A 16,375-nucleotide genomic window follows, 5' to 3' on the forward strand; every position below is an offset into this window, starting at 1 on the left:
ATAGGGTATGTTTTCACCAAGTAACCGCCCAGTTGGTTGAGGTAGACATTCTGGTAGAATGAATGACAATTTGATACTAGGGTTGAGCATCAGGTTACAGAGGTTCTTGATTAACACTTCAGGCATAGGTTGAGAGGCAACTGGAATTGCCTGGGAATTTTCATCAATGGACATTTGAGGAGACTCCAGGGTTAACCTCAGATGAATCCATTGGGAGTCTTGTCACAGCTTGAAGCTCCTCCTAGACCTTTGGGTTCCAGTGGAAGGTGATGCTTTAGACTCAGATTGCTACAAAGTAGCCTGGAAGAACTATAGAGTTAAGAAAGAGGGAGAAAAATCCAAGCTGACACACCATGGTGAGAGAAGAATCCAACCAATGTATATATTTTCTGATCGCTTGCATCAGATTTGGGGTCCACCAGTTCTTTCTCCTTACACTATTTTTTAAAAAAATATTGATTTATTTGGTTGTGCCGGGTCTTAGTTGTGGCTCGCAGGCTCCTTAGTTGTGGCATGTGGACTCTTAGTTGTGGCATGCATGTGGGATCTAGTTCCCTGACTGGGGATCGAACCCAGGCCCCCTGCATTGGTAGCATGGAGTCTTAACCACTGTGCCACCAGGGAAATCCCCTTACACTATTTCTAATATGATATTTCATATTATTTCATAGCTGAGAACTTAAGGATTGTTAACTTTTGTGGGTGGTATTTCCTATTCATAATAAAAGTAGTTCAGTGTCTTGGTATATTAAAAAAATATGGTTAATGGAAGATGGTCTTGTTACTAAAGTAAACCTTTCTATAAATAAATGCAGAAACATCTGCATTAAGGGCATAGTCTGAATGTGGCAGACATAAGAATTGCGTCAATTCCTGTCTTGTGGCCAAGATTTCTTTCTTTGGCTTTCTTTATAACTAATGTCATGGCAGAGTTTCACATTCTCACAGTATCATGCAATAGAATGGTCAGAAGAACTGGTGCCAAGTTACCCTCTTTCTTAGGTTAGCCAATGGTCGTCAGTTGTACTCACCAAGGAAGAATGCGGCATGTTTTTGTTTTTATTTTTTAAGACTGAAAACCTGAGTTCTCTTCAACTTCAACTTCATTTTTAGGCCCTGGCTTTAGGCAATTTTCCAAATGTCTAACTGCTAAACTGCTTTCAAGAAATTATTGTGGTAATGCAGGGAACTTTGGTCAGGAGAAAAAGAAGGCACAAAGTCTTTCCTAGAACACCATGGGCCCATCAAATGACCTTTTAAATAAACAACTAAAATTCCTTTTTCAAAGGCACAAAAATACTAATTCAAACCAAACCAAACCAATCTACCCCACAAGTACTGCAATTCAAATGACTAGCAGAGAGGGCCCAAGAGGGGAGGAAAAATTTTTTTTGGAAAAACCATTTGAAGCTACAAGCTTGTGTATTTTGCTCTTTGATTAGAAGTTAAAATGGGGTGATTTAGCATTTCTAAGATAAAAATTAGCCAGGACTGTAAGGACACTGTGTACCTTTTCAGGTGCCTGTGTAGCTCCTCCTAGAATACCTGTCTGGTGCTCTACCCTTCCTCAAGACTACCTCACACTGCTCCCACCTGGAGACTCCAGCACTGCAAGGTGAGTCTGAAAATTTGTACTTCCATACATCCCAGAAGAGTATCACTTACAGTGACTTTTTTAAGAAAACTTTTCAAAGTCTTGGGAGACTTTCAGAGATTGTGTTCACTGGTGAATCATCATTTATAAACCCTTTATTTAAATAAGTACAAAGTGTAGTTAGCAATAGTTGCCACTATGTTACAAATTCGAGATTCAAATTTGGGGTCTGAGGCAAAATTTTGCAAACTGGTGTTATCACCAGTCTTGGGCTTCCTGAGCACTGTTCTACTAATGCTTTAAATCGGCAGCCTGTTTTAAAACAGTGGAGTATTTCTAACAGTGAAAGGTTAGAAGGTCTTGGTAAGTCTGAAATATATCCTGTAGTTTGAGCTTCCGTCTCTGTAACAGTGTCAATAAATAGGCTTCATTAAATAAAGGGGGCACAAAATCCCTTGAGGTGGGAATATACAACTAAATTATTCCCCACTTGCTTTTTGTGTGCTTGATGTGTATAGTCTCTTGTCTCTTGAACATTAAAGTGACTTATTGGTCTCAGGAGGGGAAATAACTTGACCTTGTTTGTAGTAAGTGAATGACTTATGAATAAACTGTTCACATTTTACAGGTGAATAAACTTTTTAAGGGCACCAACCAGTGTGCTGTCACATAACTTCCTTAGGCCCTCACTTGCAAAAGTTATGTGCTTGCATTTTTGCCCAGATGATGAATTTTGAAGGTCTCACATAAATTAATTTCCCCTTAGAGCCTTCTAGTAATTGCTAGACTCTGTGGAAGGAGCGGATTCCTAAAAACACAAGTTCATATCCTCACTGGTTCAGTTCTCCTGTGGACTCTGCTACATTGCTCGGGCATTAGGGGAAACCATGACTACAAGTCTCCAAGTGTTGGGCTTCCCCGGTGGCACAGTGGTTGAGAGTCCGCCTGCCGATGCAGGGGACGCGGGTTCGTGCCCCGGTCCGGGAGGATCCCACATGCCGCGGAGCGGCTGGGCCCGCGAGCCGTGGACGCTGAGCCTGCGCGTCCGGAGCCTGTGCTCCGCAACGGGAGAGGCCACAACAGTGAGAGGCCCGCGTACCGCAAAAAAAAAAAAAAAAAAAGTCTCCAAGTGTTGAGATTAAAAGATAGTCAGATTCTAATAAGGTGATTTCATTACATCCACGTGAAAGCTGAAAAATCCTAGTTGAGCCCTGCTATTTGTAGTGCCCTGCTGTTTGTAATACAGTCAAAAGAAGAAAAGCATAAGGAAAAAATGTATTATGTAGCTCCATTGACCAGCGTTCTCTCCATGATTGGATAGTCACTTAAATTTTAGTTTTAGCTTCCATTATTGATGAAGCTGTTCCGTAGATCTTTCTTTTACACATTAATTATTTTCTATATAGGAGGCATTATATGTAAGTTACACCAAGAAGGAACTGTGTTTCAGGTTTAAGTTTAGGGATTGTGTACATTTGGGTTTGAACACTTCAGTTATTTTGTTTCTCTTGGAACACTAGTACTTATTTACTAATACAGGTAGGAGAGAGATATATGAGTTGCTTGGAGTTTACTGCTGAGGAGTTTTCATTTTTTGCTATTCTCAAATGCTCAGTAACAGTCTGATTCTTGACTTCAAGAGCAAAGAGACTCCTTTAGCATTTAGCATACTGCTCTGTTTTTCTTTTTTAAATAAAGCTTTGTTTGAACTTACAAAACTTTTTGGCCTATGCTGGATACTGAGCCAGTTTACTCATACCAACAGGGTATATGAGTTCCCTATTTCCAAAGGAAGCATTTAATTTTTAGTTATGTTAACTTTGATGAGCGGCAAAACCAGCATTGAAATTCTTAGTATTGCTACATTTTAAAACGACCTTTTTTTTTTTTTAAGGAGCGACTTTAAATTTTTACTGTCTTAAAATCAGAATATCTGTACTAAATCACATTTCTCCATAGTGATGCAATTATTCCCAAGCCATTATACTCTTAGAGAATGAGGATAGAGAATAATTCACACTGTTATTTATCACAAGGCATTTTTGTTAGGTTTATAAAATTGAAGCTGTGTGAGTATAAAATTGAAGCTGTGTGAGAGCAAACCATAAAGCCCATGTTTTCTGTAAAAGACAGATTAGGTAAAACAAGTTTAGATTTTACAGATTGCTTATTTGTTTCTCTTTCTGTTCTAAATAGGACTGCAATATTCTCCCCCCCCCTTCCTTTTCTGGTACTTTCCTGTAAAAAGCATTAGTGAGGGGAAAATAATGGTAAACAAGGCTTAGTTCTATAATCTTCTTTGAAAACTGCCTTGCAAGTGATTTCCCATAGTTTCTGTAATGAAGCATATGGTGGTAATACACCCTGGGCCTCTGGTAATGGGGAGTAGTTTCAGAGTACTCTCAACACTTTATATTTTAAGCTTTGTATGTGTGTTTTCAGGTTAGGTTTTCTGTCCCGTGTAGATTTAATGGAATTTATTTTTATATGCTTGTTCTTGGTTTTAAGGGTTTAGATGGGGGCATTTCTGAATAAAACTTGTGAAGAGATGTTTATTGATGTTTTAAGTAATCCATGCATACAGATTTTAGGAGGCTTGAAATGGCCTTGTGGAGAAAACAACTTGATAGAAGGGGGGATATTTTCTGTAATTTAAGTTGTCATAGTAACCTGCATCAAGACATGTACTGGGAATCCAGGCCTGAAGAATTTCAGTGACAATAAACATTCCAGTTGCATTCATCATCATCGTTTTTTTCTCTCTAAGAAAGAAGCCATCTATTGTGACCTAATTATTTCATTTCTGTTTTTAGAAAATGGGTAGCAGTTTGCATTTTTTAGCGCTTTGAAACTTCCCTGGTAGAGTAAAAATGAAAAATTTAGCTGTTTATATTGGAAGTTGATATATTTTTCTGATAATGTATCTCAAACTATTTCAGATGGTAAGACAGGTTCAGTATAATGGTTACTTAATGAAATATGAAAGAAACAGGATTTGATGAGGACTTGAAGAGATTGCCACAAACATTTATTAACATGCAAGTCTTAATAGTAACAGTATTAGAACTGGTTTTCATGGAGCTCTGATCTGGGAATGTTATGAATTTCCTAATATCAAATTGTTAATATTTTATTTTATGGCATCTTGTACTGTAGTCTTAATAAGCATGAATGTATTTTAATAAAAAGGATGAAGTATCATTTTTATTAGCAGAATAAGTTTACTTTGAGAAATTTGTATCCAGACATTATCTTTAGATTTGCTGTCTTTTACAAAGAACAGTACAGTGTTATTTCTAAAGAGAAAACTTTCTAGGGTTTGCTTCTGTCTTGCTTTCTGCAAGACACTGATTGCTAACCAAGATTATTTGGAGTTAAAAATGTTCTCCTGAAGCAAGGAACATTAAGAGAAATAGTGAGTTAAGGATGTGTGTGTGTCCGTTCATTTTAGGCAACTTGGAAAATAAATTGGAAGTGTTTGTGGCTAGTCTAATTTTACAAATATATACAAAATTAGCAGTTATGGGATATAACTGTAGTTATCTGTAAATGAAAAGTAATAATACTTTTGTAGATATTTTCCACATATGTTTGAGAAACTTAACCAAATGGATGATTTTTAAAAAACATAAATCAATAAAATTTGAATTCTAAAATATAGAAAGGTAGATTTAGAAATCCTAGATAATTACTGTGAAAATGTGAAGGAAAATAAAATCACCCATTATCTCACAGTTTCGAGATATTTACTCTTTCTCTTTTATGGGAAGTATCTATAATTTTATAAACAAAATCGGGATCCAGCTATTAATAGCCAAAATACTAATAATGGTGAAACGCAAAATTTTTATCTCCTGTTAGAATTAGCAACATACCAGCTGTCATCACTACTATCTAAAATAGCTTTGAAATATCTAGTTAGTGTATTAAGAAAAGAAAAAGGAGTAAGACAAAGAACTGTTGGAAAGGGGGATAAAATTCTTTGTAGATAATGAAAAAAATCACAAAGACGGTCAACTAAAAATAGTAGAGTGTAGTGAAGTTCCATTGTAAATAATGGAAATATCATGATGTATATAGTAATAATAACTAGTTCCAAAATGTGAGAAAAAAGGAGCCCATTCATTAGTAGCAACAAAAAGTATGCTGAGGATTAAACTTTGTGAGAAATGCGAATGGTATGTAGGAAGAAAACCATTAAACTTTTCTCTCAAGGTGCAGAGACTCAGTGTGGAAGACAATTCATTAATTATTTTCGATCTCTTTATATTGATTTGTAAGTTTAATATAATCAGAATCTCAGCAGGAAATTTTCACAGGTCAGTGATTCTGAATTTCGTATTTATAAGAGCCAAAAAATATTTATATAAAGATAATAATTAAAATGGGAGATTGGGATTGACACATATACACTAATGTATAAAATGGATAACTAATAAGAACCTGCTGTATAAAAAAATAAATAAAATTCAAAAATTCACAAAAAAAAAGATCCCAAATAAAATAATCCCAAGGAAATCCACAGAAAGATGCATTACAGTCAAGTTATCAGAAGTCAAAGACAGAATTTTTTTATTGAAGTGTAGTTGATTTAGAATATTATGTTAGTTTCAGATGTACAATACAGAGATTCATTTATTTAATAGATTATACTCCATTTAAAGCTATTATAAAATACTGGCTATATTCTCCATCTGTAAAAAAAATAATAATAATAATAATATGATGTTGATAAAGTAGACAAATACTTGAAACAGAATAGAAAGCCGAGAAGAATGTTTTATTGATTAAAAATTATATTATAAATATAAAAATGTAATAAATATACTAGAAGAGAATGTTCATAAATATCGGATTTGGGGTTTAGGGAAAGATAAACTAAAATACAGATGCAAAGATTTAAAATGGAATGATTCATATATGTAATTACATTAAAAATAAAATAATTAAAATTTGCATATGTCAAATCACAAAAAGTATTCGATATAATGTGTATATATATATATTATCATATATATAACTAGAGTTAATACCCATATGTAAAGAACTACTTAAGATCAGTAAGAAAATAATCAACACCCAATTTAAAAAATTAGTTTGTAGCCCTGTTCCCACCAACAGTGTAGGAGGGTTCCCTTTTCTCCACACCGTCTCCAGCATTTACTGTTTGTAGACTTTTTGATGATGGCCATTCTGACTCGTGTGAAGTGATATCTCACTGTAGTTTTGATTTGCATTTCCCTAATAATTAGCGATGTTGAGCACGTTTTCTTGCGCCTCTTGGCCATCTGTGTGTCTTCTTTGGAGTCTGGGATTGACATGTATACACGGCTACATTTAAAATAGGTAACCAACAAGGACCTGCTGTATAGTACAGGGAACTCTGCTCAATATTCTGTAATGACCTACATGGGAAAAGAATTTGAAAAAGAACAGATATATGTATATGTATAACTGAATCACTTTGCTGTACACCTGCTACTTACACAACATTGCTAATCAACTATATACTCCAGTATAAAATAAAAGTTAGTAGTTCTTGGTAGTTTAAAAAAGAATACAAACAGATATAGATCTAAAGATTTGTTTAATTTAAATATCATATTTAGTATGTCACATTATTAAAGATTAAAAAAGCATATAACATGACATATATATCAGTGACCTGTAACGTAAAATGTAACATAAGCAGACATATGTAATTCGTAATGTTGGCAGTGGGAGAAGTAAGAAAGATCAAAATGCTCATACAGGGCTTCCCCGGTGGCGCAGTGGTTGAGAGTCCGCCTGCCGATGCCGGGGACGCGGGTTCGTGCCCCGGTCCGGGAAGATCCCACATGTCGCGGAGCGGCTGGGCCGGTGAGCCGTGGCCGCTGAGCCTGCGCGTCCGGAGCCTGTGCCCCGCAACGGGAGAGGCCACAACAGTGAGAGCCCCGCGTACCACAAAACAAACAAACAAAAAAAGCTCATATAATGCACCTAGAAGGTAGACTAGTACTCTGTAGCCAATAATGGAATCTGTCTGTCTGTCTACCTACTTCTTTATCTGTAGATAGTTTTTTTTTTAACTATTTAATGAATGGAAAAATAATAGTAATCTAAAAAGTGACAGCATAAGGACATAATATAAATTATAATCTTGTATTTTTTAACTGTATTTATGCAGAAAATAAACGAGGTAATATACAAAAGTGTTGATGATTATCTCCAAGTGGTAGAATTGTAGGAAAATAATAATTATTATTACATTATTATTACAGATTCTCTAAAACAAATGTATTTGTATTCAGAAATTTGAAAGTAGATTTTTTTAAAAATCTAAGATTGACCAAATGTCTAAGATCTCATCATTTGCCTTATTGAAAAAACATCACCATAAAGATATATTTATTGAGATGGACTATACACAGAATCAAGTAATGAATCAAGATCATCATTCTCTGGGCAGGGTTGAACAGACTGCCTTTCCAGGCTGCCATTCATGTTAGACTGTGGTATATACCTGTGTATCTGGGATCGTTGTCCCTGGAAGGGTGGGGGTCCAGCATCCCTGGGAATGATAAAGAGCAGTGTGTCCCTAGGTTTAAATCTTAGCCCTTTCCCTGTGCCTGTTACATCAAGTATCACAGCAGCTTAAATGTTCAAATATTGATTGCCAATGACATTGAATCAAAGTTAAAGTCTTCATAGATTAAATGAGAGAATTAGGACATTCATTTTAATTCCACAGATATTTTGATTTATTATTTATCTCTGCTCCACTTCCCCGTTGACTCCACTGTTTTGTTTACAATGATTATATCTGGGCAGGAAATTTAAGAAATTTTTAGGAAATAACCAATCTCCCTTCAATCCCGTCTCCTCTTTCACAGAGATACTGTGCCTCTAAGTATTATTTTGTTTAATTTACTTGTGCTGTTTTTCCTGAATATGGCTCTTAATGGCGACCTTGTTTTTTTCAGTAATGCTAATGGATTTGTGGGCACCACAGCCCCTTTGTGACTAAGGATTAACGTTTGTATTTAAACCAATTACTAACTTAAAGTAATCCAGTAAGTTTAAAATGTATAGAAAGGTATAAAATGCAAAATAAGGTTACCTCCTTTCATTTTTCCTCCTTCAATCAAAGGTAACCATTGTTAACAGTTTCTTGGGTATCTTCGTGTACAAAGAACATGTATTTATGTTTTTTTTAATTTGTAGCTGTGTGTGTGTGTGTGTGTTACACAGGATTCTTTGCAGGTTGACTCCTTTAATTGCCAGAATAATCTTAAAGGCAGATATGATTATCAGATTACGCGTTGAATTGGTCAGAGTTCAGTGAATATTTATTGCTGGTTTGCATTCTTCCATGTGTCTGAGTTTGTAAAAACGAGTTTAGCATGTAATTACGTGGGACTGTGATCGCATCTCCTCCTGATTGCACCGGTGACTATCGTTTTAGTAGAGTCATTCTTTATGACCTGGTTTCTATCCCGGTAAATTGAGGCAGTGCCTACATCTACCTGAATGCAATAGGGAGAATATACAAAATCATTTTTTGTTTTTAAGATCTACTAAGGTAGTAATAATGTTATAACCCTCTTTCTAATTTTGCAAAGGCAGTTTCTTTTATCTAAAGTGGATTTTGTGAAAGTTATAGAAGAGGATGGAGTTCACGGTTTCTGCTTTTAAGGAACATATAGTCTCACCAAGTTAAAAAGGTTCACATCAGATGGGAAAAACAAAGTTTTTACTGCCAAGTAATATCACGTTATGTCAACAGCTGAACTTACACACTCCGTCTCTTTCACATTTCAGCTGGGGTGTACTTGCTTCTTAGAAATTTAGGGAAACTTATCCTGAACCTCCAGTTTCAAAACTTATGAAAATCTCCCCGTGATCTTGCTCAGTCTAGAGTCCTGTGTCAAGTGAGCATCCCTTCATCTTTCTGACTTGCCTCTGTGTATGGTCTTCACTTTTGCCCAGTGTTAAACCTGCTTCTTTTAAAAGTGGTTTCTATTTCAAACACACACAACCCCACTTAGTGGTTCCACTAAATACCAAGGAGTTAGAGGAAAGAGACTCACTCTGCAAGAAAGGCACCCTTGGTAGTCTTCCTGGCCCCTCACTTCATCCTTATCCCTTCCTTCCAGGACGTCCCAAAGAGCTGTGTCTGTAGTTTCAGAAATTGCCACATATCATCAGGATTCATCAATCTGGGTACCAATCAGCTTAACCCGTTGTTAACTGTGTGACCTTGAATTCTCTAAACTGCAGTTTTCTCACTTGAATGTTGGGTAAGAGTAAATTATATATGTAAGGGACTTTGTATTTAAAAAATTCAATGAATGATAGCTGTCATCATTTTTATTAAAATAGTGCCATTTTTCCCAAATGCTTCAGTCTTGTTTCAGACACAGGCTAGATATATTTTTATATAAGTAGACTTTCACTCTTTTATACGTAAGGAGACTATATAATTGTTCAAACCAGACACTTTGGAGAGTGAAACATGGTACTGTTGGTAATTATGCTGTGATAACAATGGAAACCATTGCTGTTCCAGGCAAACCCGGATGAGTGGTCACCCTGGGTATACCTATATCCCTAGTGCCTGATTTGCGGTGCAGGCCCAGAGGACTCGGGCCATTGTCCATTGAGTGAGATGGGGGACATGGGACAAGTGAGGTCACATTTATCGTTCTCAGCTTATCAGAAATCATTAAATTGAGGTTAACAATAACTATCTCACAGGATGGCTGTAAAGATGAAATGAAATTGTGATCTCATAAAGCATGGAGTATACATCTGGAAATTGGATACCTGTTAAATCCCCTCGCCATCTGTGCGAATTACCTTCGTGGCACTGACGGATAAGTTTTGTGTATAGATGTTTCTGCTGCGTTATGCAGTTACCTCTCATACTTCCTTTCTGTTTCTTTTGGCCGGACATTGTAGGTGTCGATCATAACTAACTGCACACATTGTTACACAGTTTACAGTGGAGGTTTAGTCTATATTGTTTCAATTAAGCACTTTTTGACATTGAAAGGCATGAATTGTTGGGTTCAGTAGGTGTGGTTACACCTACTTTCCCTATAAGCTCTCTGTGGTGTGCTTTTTTTTTCTTTTGTGCTTCCTATTTTTTGGATGAATCGTAATCTAAATAGGGGAATTTTTTTTTTTTGGTAAATATCTGTTAAGTGTGAATGTTTATATGCATTTAATAGACGTTGTGTGAATCAAAAGCACTTGTTTTGGACATCAATTGTAGAGATGTATTTCTTCCCTTGGGAAAAAATCTGTTAGCTCAACCTTGAAAATTGATAGAATATATGTGATATACGTACCAAGTTTGATTTTCTTATACTAATTTATAAATAACACAAATCTGGGGACTTTCCTGGTGGTCAGTAGTTAAGAATCCGCCTTCCAATGCAGGGGACGAGGGTTCGCTCCCTCGTTGGGGAGCTAAGATCCCACATGCTGCGGGGCAACTAAGCCCGCGGGCCACAACTACTGAGCCGGAGCGCGCTGGAGCCCGCCCACCACAACTAGAGAGAAGCCCAGGAGCTGCAGCAAAAGATCCCGTGTGCCACAACTAAGACCGACGCAGCCAAATAAATAAATAATCAATATGCAAAATAAATAAATAAATAAATAACAAATCTGGAGGAAGTAGTAGACCTTAAGGTTTGGATCTTTTGCAGAAGGATAAGAACCTTTTCAGCATAATTTTCCATAGCTGTTCATTTCATTAGCAATTCTTTTTGACATGGTACTGCCCAGTCTTTTGGCTTACAGAGAGTCTACTGGGGGATAGACAGGTGGTGAATGGTTATGGTCATGTTATAAATTACACAACAGTGGAATGAAGGAGGTGCTATGGGAGCACATGGGGAAGTACTGTAACTGCAGAGGTTAAGGAGAGATGCTTGTGGAGATCATTTGAGCTGAGTAGTTAAAAGTGAGTAGGTCTTTAGGGAGGCAGCAGAAGGCCTTCTAAAATAGCCTGGGAAATAGCATATGCAAAATCTAGAAAGGCACATAAGGAGTATGATGTGTTTGGGGATAAACAAGTACATCTTGGTGTGAATATGAATATAGATGCGAAGGAGATGGCTGATTTTAAAAAACAGGATTCTTATTCTAGTTTGATAGAAATAAGCTTTTCTTTTAGGGGCTCTGGGCTTTATGGTAATTGAAAGGATCAAAACTATTTATAAGTAAGCAAAGTTCTAGTGGGAGGATAAGTAGAAATATTGATGGTTTGGAGTAACCTAAACTTCAGATATTTCTGTAAGGAGAAAATTTATTCACACTTTTTATTCTTGATAATTTCTTTATAGTCTCAAGAAATTAAATATTTAACATATCTTTATTCTTCAAAAGGATATTGCTACTTTAAAATATTCTCACTTTAAAAAATAGGTATAAATAGATAACATTCAATGCTATACTGTTTCCAGGCCATTGATTTAATAATGTTCCTTTCACTTTAACATTTTCTCCTGTTAGCTGCTCCAGCCACTGGACAATTTTACTGTGCAGATTCTTTGCAAATTTTGCCTTGTCAGAATGGGAATTTTGTGACGGATGAAATGATTAAAGATTAAAGATTTTTTGATACAACAAATAATAATGCTTTCAGAAAAACAGGCTGGTATTAACTGCTATTTCTCTTCCATTTTGCTTTCAAGGATCATTTGAATGTATACTCTCTATCTTTTCACTATATCAAAAAGCAGAAATATAAATAGTGATTTTTACTATTAACCAAGTAGTAATTTCATATAGTAATGTTTTATTTATATCCTCATGTGAAAAGCAAAATAATGTCATATGGGTGACTTTACCTTAGTCTGGCACCATCTTGCCAGTGTCATTTTGTGTTTTCCCTGTGAAGCACCATGGCATCTTGCAAGCATATACACAAAATCTTAATTTTGTTTTTTACTTGGAAGGTACTTTGAAGATTCAGATTTGAGGTTGAAGAAAGGAAGACGCATTTGGGGACTGATCTGCTCCCTCTAGACTTCTTCTCTAGGGTAAATATTCTCTGCTTTTCTCTGTGGTCCCAGTGCTGCTTAGCCAGTAGGTAAAGATCGGTCAAATAGGTAAATACATCTCTTTGTTTGCAGAGCCTGAATTACAACCCAGACCATTTGATTCCCAATCAGTCCAGTGTTCTTCCCTGCACACTGGTACTTCCCCATACTGCAAAATAGATTTACATAGTAGCAAATTCCCAAGGTTTAAAGTTATGTGTCACGTGTAGTTGCCAGCTATTATAATCCCACCGCCATCTCACAAGAAAGCCAAGCTCACCAGCATGTTCGGACAAGGGGACTATCTGGGCTAAGAACCGATGGATATACTAGGATATGCTTGAATAAATTTTAATCCCTTGCTCAAGCTGGATGGCCCTTTGTGCTTTTCAGTATGTTGCTCACACTTCTTTTGATCAAACTATGAATCAGCAGATGCTATAGGATTGTAGACTTTATTTCTAGAGTAGTGTTTCTAAGCAGGAGAGGTTCCTCTACCAAGAGTGTCTGGGACATCTGCGATGCCATTTGTGAGGACATTCAATCACTGGTTGCTACAGTGATTGAAGACGTACTACCAGCAGTTAGTGAATGGGTGACAGAGAGGCCAGGCATCCTATCTTGCACAGGTCAGTCCCACACAAAAACTTAAAAATGACCCACTGTGCTTTAACAGTGAAAGTCCACAACTGGACACAACTTTTTACACACATACACAAAGCACTTTTGCATTGTCTTAAAATACAGTTAGTTTCCCAGGAATGAAACTATTATGTAAATTAAGGGAAAGCGTACTTAATGCAGAACTTGAAAAAGAGTTGTCCCCTGACTTAAAAAACTGTGTCCTAGACAGCAGTGCCCCTTGTAGTATTTGAGTTTCCTATCAAGGTACCTGTTAGCAGCCTGCACTTAACAACTGTTGGAGTCAGGACATAGGTGTGAGTATCATCCCTCAGTACCCGTGGGGGCTTGGTTCCAGGACACACCTCAGATACCCAAATTTGAGGATGTTGAAGTCCCATAGTTGGCCCTCTGCATCCACAGATTCAACCAGCCTTGGACCCTGAAGTACTGTAGTATTTATTGGAAAAAAATCTGCATATAAATGGGCCCACACAGTCAAACTCATGCTGTTCAAGGGTCAACTGTACTTCATTGTGTCTTGTCATTTATGTATTTAAGTTCCTGTCTCTGTTTGTTTTCTTTTATTTCTCTTCTTTCTGGCTCCTGTGTTGGGAATGGGAGATTTGGAGGTGGAGGAAGTGTGGGTGGAAGCAGTGAGACTTGTCAGGAGGCTATTGGAGTAACTCAGAGGAGAGTATGGTAGGGTGGGTAGAGGTGGAGCCAGCGGGATTTCCTGACAGACTGGATGATGGCTAGTGAGACAGGGGAGTCAAGATTAACTGGAGGCCTTTTGGCCTAAGCACCTAAAAGGCTGCATTGTGGGCGGTTTGCACTGAGTTGAAAGAGTGTGGGTGCAACAGATTAGGGAGGTAAGATCAAGAGTTCCTTTTGAGGCATGTTGAGTTCAAGTTGCCTACTGGACGTCCAAGTGCCAATGTTGAGCTGGCATCTGGATGTGAGGCCGAAGTGAGCTAAAAATGTAAATGTGGGAATTGTCAAGTGTATGGCATTTCAAGTTGTGGTAAGTTGAATGAGATCACCCAGGGTGTGAATATGGATAGAAAGAGTAGAGGACCAAGGTCAGATTTGGGACACTCAGACAGTAGGAAAGCATAGAGAAGAGGAGGTTGAGAAGGGACACCAGTGAAGACAGAGGAAAACCAGGAGAATGCCATGTCCTAGCAGCCAAAAGCAGAAAGAGTATTGGGAGGAGGGGCGGGGGGTAAACTTACTCTAGATTTAGCGCCATGAAGGTGATTGGTGACCTTGATGAAGGGGTTTGGTGGAGTATGGGGGTAAGAGCCTGACAGGAACGGGCTCAGTAGAGTGGGAGGTAAGAAAATGAAAAGGCACGAGAAATGAAGGATAGGTAGTGGGGAAATTGGCATCAGAAGAAGGCTGTTTTTATTTTTTGTTGTTGCTGTTTTTAAGATGGTAAGGTAGCTACTGGTTTATTCTCTGATCCAGTATAAAAATAAGTGGACAGAGTGGTGATGTTGGAGCAGATATGGGCAGGCCGGCACCCTGGTCCCCCATGGGGCTCTTGTGGCTGTAGCTCTCGTTTTCTAGGCAGCTGATTGCCGTAACCCTGGAAGAGCTAACTGATACCTAATAGATTTTGAGGCCCTGGGGCCAGAGGCTTTCTCACTCACTAGTGTTTCTTTTTTGTTTAGGAAAGTTGGTCAACCACCAAACGAGCTTAGATTTTAGCCAGAAACTAAATTAGAAATCAGTGGAAGATTAGAAGGGAAGGTAGAACCAGCCGCTTCTCCTTAGGCAGTGACCAGAGAGCAGCTAAAGTGTTTCCTTCCTGTCCACTGGGACCATCTTAAACGTTTTGACTTGCAGGCAGAATGGTGCAGGGTCTTTAGAATAAGTAAAGTGAGGCACCTAGGAGGGCACAAAATGTAAGGAGGCACTCACTCTCAGAGTCGTGCAGGTAGTATTGGCGCTTGACAAGGATGCCTCCTTACATTTTGTGCCTTGCTTGCCACCCCTGAATTCCCCCAGCCCTGAGAATGGACACTGTGATTTGTTCAAGGGACGGTAGGAAAGCTCTTTGCCCTGATTATCTCTTCTCATACTACCAGTTGGAGATGAATTTAATGTGCTTTAGTTAGTCAGACATTCCTCTTCCCCCTTAATGTCTGGTCGACTTCATCCACTGGAACCAACATAAAGAGGACTTGATGAAGAAGAAAAGTGTTTCTGGGCTGCAAAATTCTATTGTTGGTGATGGCAGAGCAGGAGAGAGTTGATTGGAGCCTTTGGATAGACAAGGGGCAACATAAGGGATTGTTGGATCCCTACGAGGCCAGGGTACAGGGACTGGGAATACAAGGGAGACTGGTTAGGATCAATCCTGTTTATGGAGGCTGGAATGGATTAGTCACATATTTCCCAGATGAGCAGTATTGTTTTTGATAGTGGTAGTTACTCTCCTAGGCCCTTGCTTCCTCTTTACGTCCAATCCCACAAGCACCTGAGTCAAGTAAATGTGATGACCTGATTAATTAACTAATAAATGGAGATGACCCATGAACTTCTGTTTAAATCTAGTGTCTTTAAAGGTTTTGTTATCATACATGTAGCAATAGTAGGCCATTAGGAGATGCTTTTTGAAACGAGGATATATTCTGCTTAATTGTTTATTTTATTAGATGGTAGAGTATATATTAATTCAGGATTGCAGACTGCCTAGATTCAGGGCTTGGCCCTTCCCCTAATGAGGTGTGTGATCTTGGGCAAGTTTTATAACTTCTCTGTGGCATGGTTTCCTCTTCTAAAAAGTAGGGACAATAATAGTATCAGTCTCTTAAGATTATTAGGAGAATTAAATAAATTGATAGATTCAAAGCACTTAGCACTTGTTACTATTTTAACAAAAGCTGTCAGGCATTTAATATTTTAAAAGTGAGGAAACTCAATCTCCGCTTCTTCCCCAAATAGCATTATAACCGGCAATGAACGCTTGAGTGTTGGCTCTGTGAACTGTAGTTATTTAGCCTTTTTTCAATGGCTGTAAACAGCTTCTTGTATTTCTGAAGATGGAGGAAGAGAAGACATCTTCCCATCTGGCCTCATGTCTATATATCACTCTTGACACCTAAACATAACTGTGCTCATA

General features: G+C 37.8%; 1 protein-coding gene across 4 annotated transcripts in view; it reads left to right on the plus strand.

Moving 5' to 3' along the window:
- RASSF8 (Ras association domain family member 8) overlaps nucleotides 1-16,375 on the plus strand; it is a 131,029-nt gene that overhangs the window by 40,262 nt on the left and 74,392 nt on the right. For 2 of the 4 annotated variants that reach the window (XR_002892559.2, XM_024129009.3), the window contains exons 2-3: nucleotides 1,519-1,615; nucleotides 12,541-12,624. The exons of 1 other annotated variant lie outside the window; for it this stretch is intronic. The gene's annotated coding sequence lies outside the window, so the exon portion shown is untranslated. The remainder of the gene's footprint in view (nucleotides 1-1,518; nucleotides 1,616-12,540; nucleotides 12,625-16,375) is intronic. One more of the 4 variants, XM_028491105.2, reaches the window with a different exon arrangement.

This window comes from Physeter macrocephalus, chromosome 6, assembly GCF_002837175.3.
Source record: "Physeter macrocephalus isolate SW-GA chromosome 6, ASM283717v5, whole genome shotgun sequence".
NCBI lineage: Eukaryota > Metazoa > Chordata > Mammalia > Artiodactyla > Physeteridae > Physeter > Physeter macrocephalus.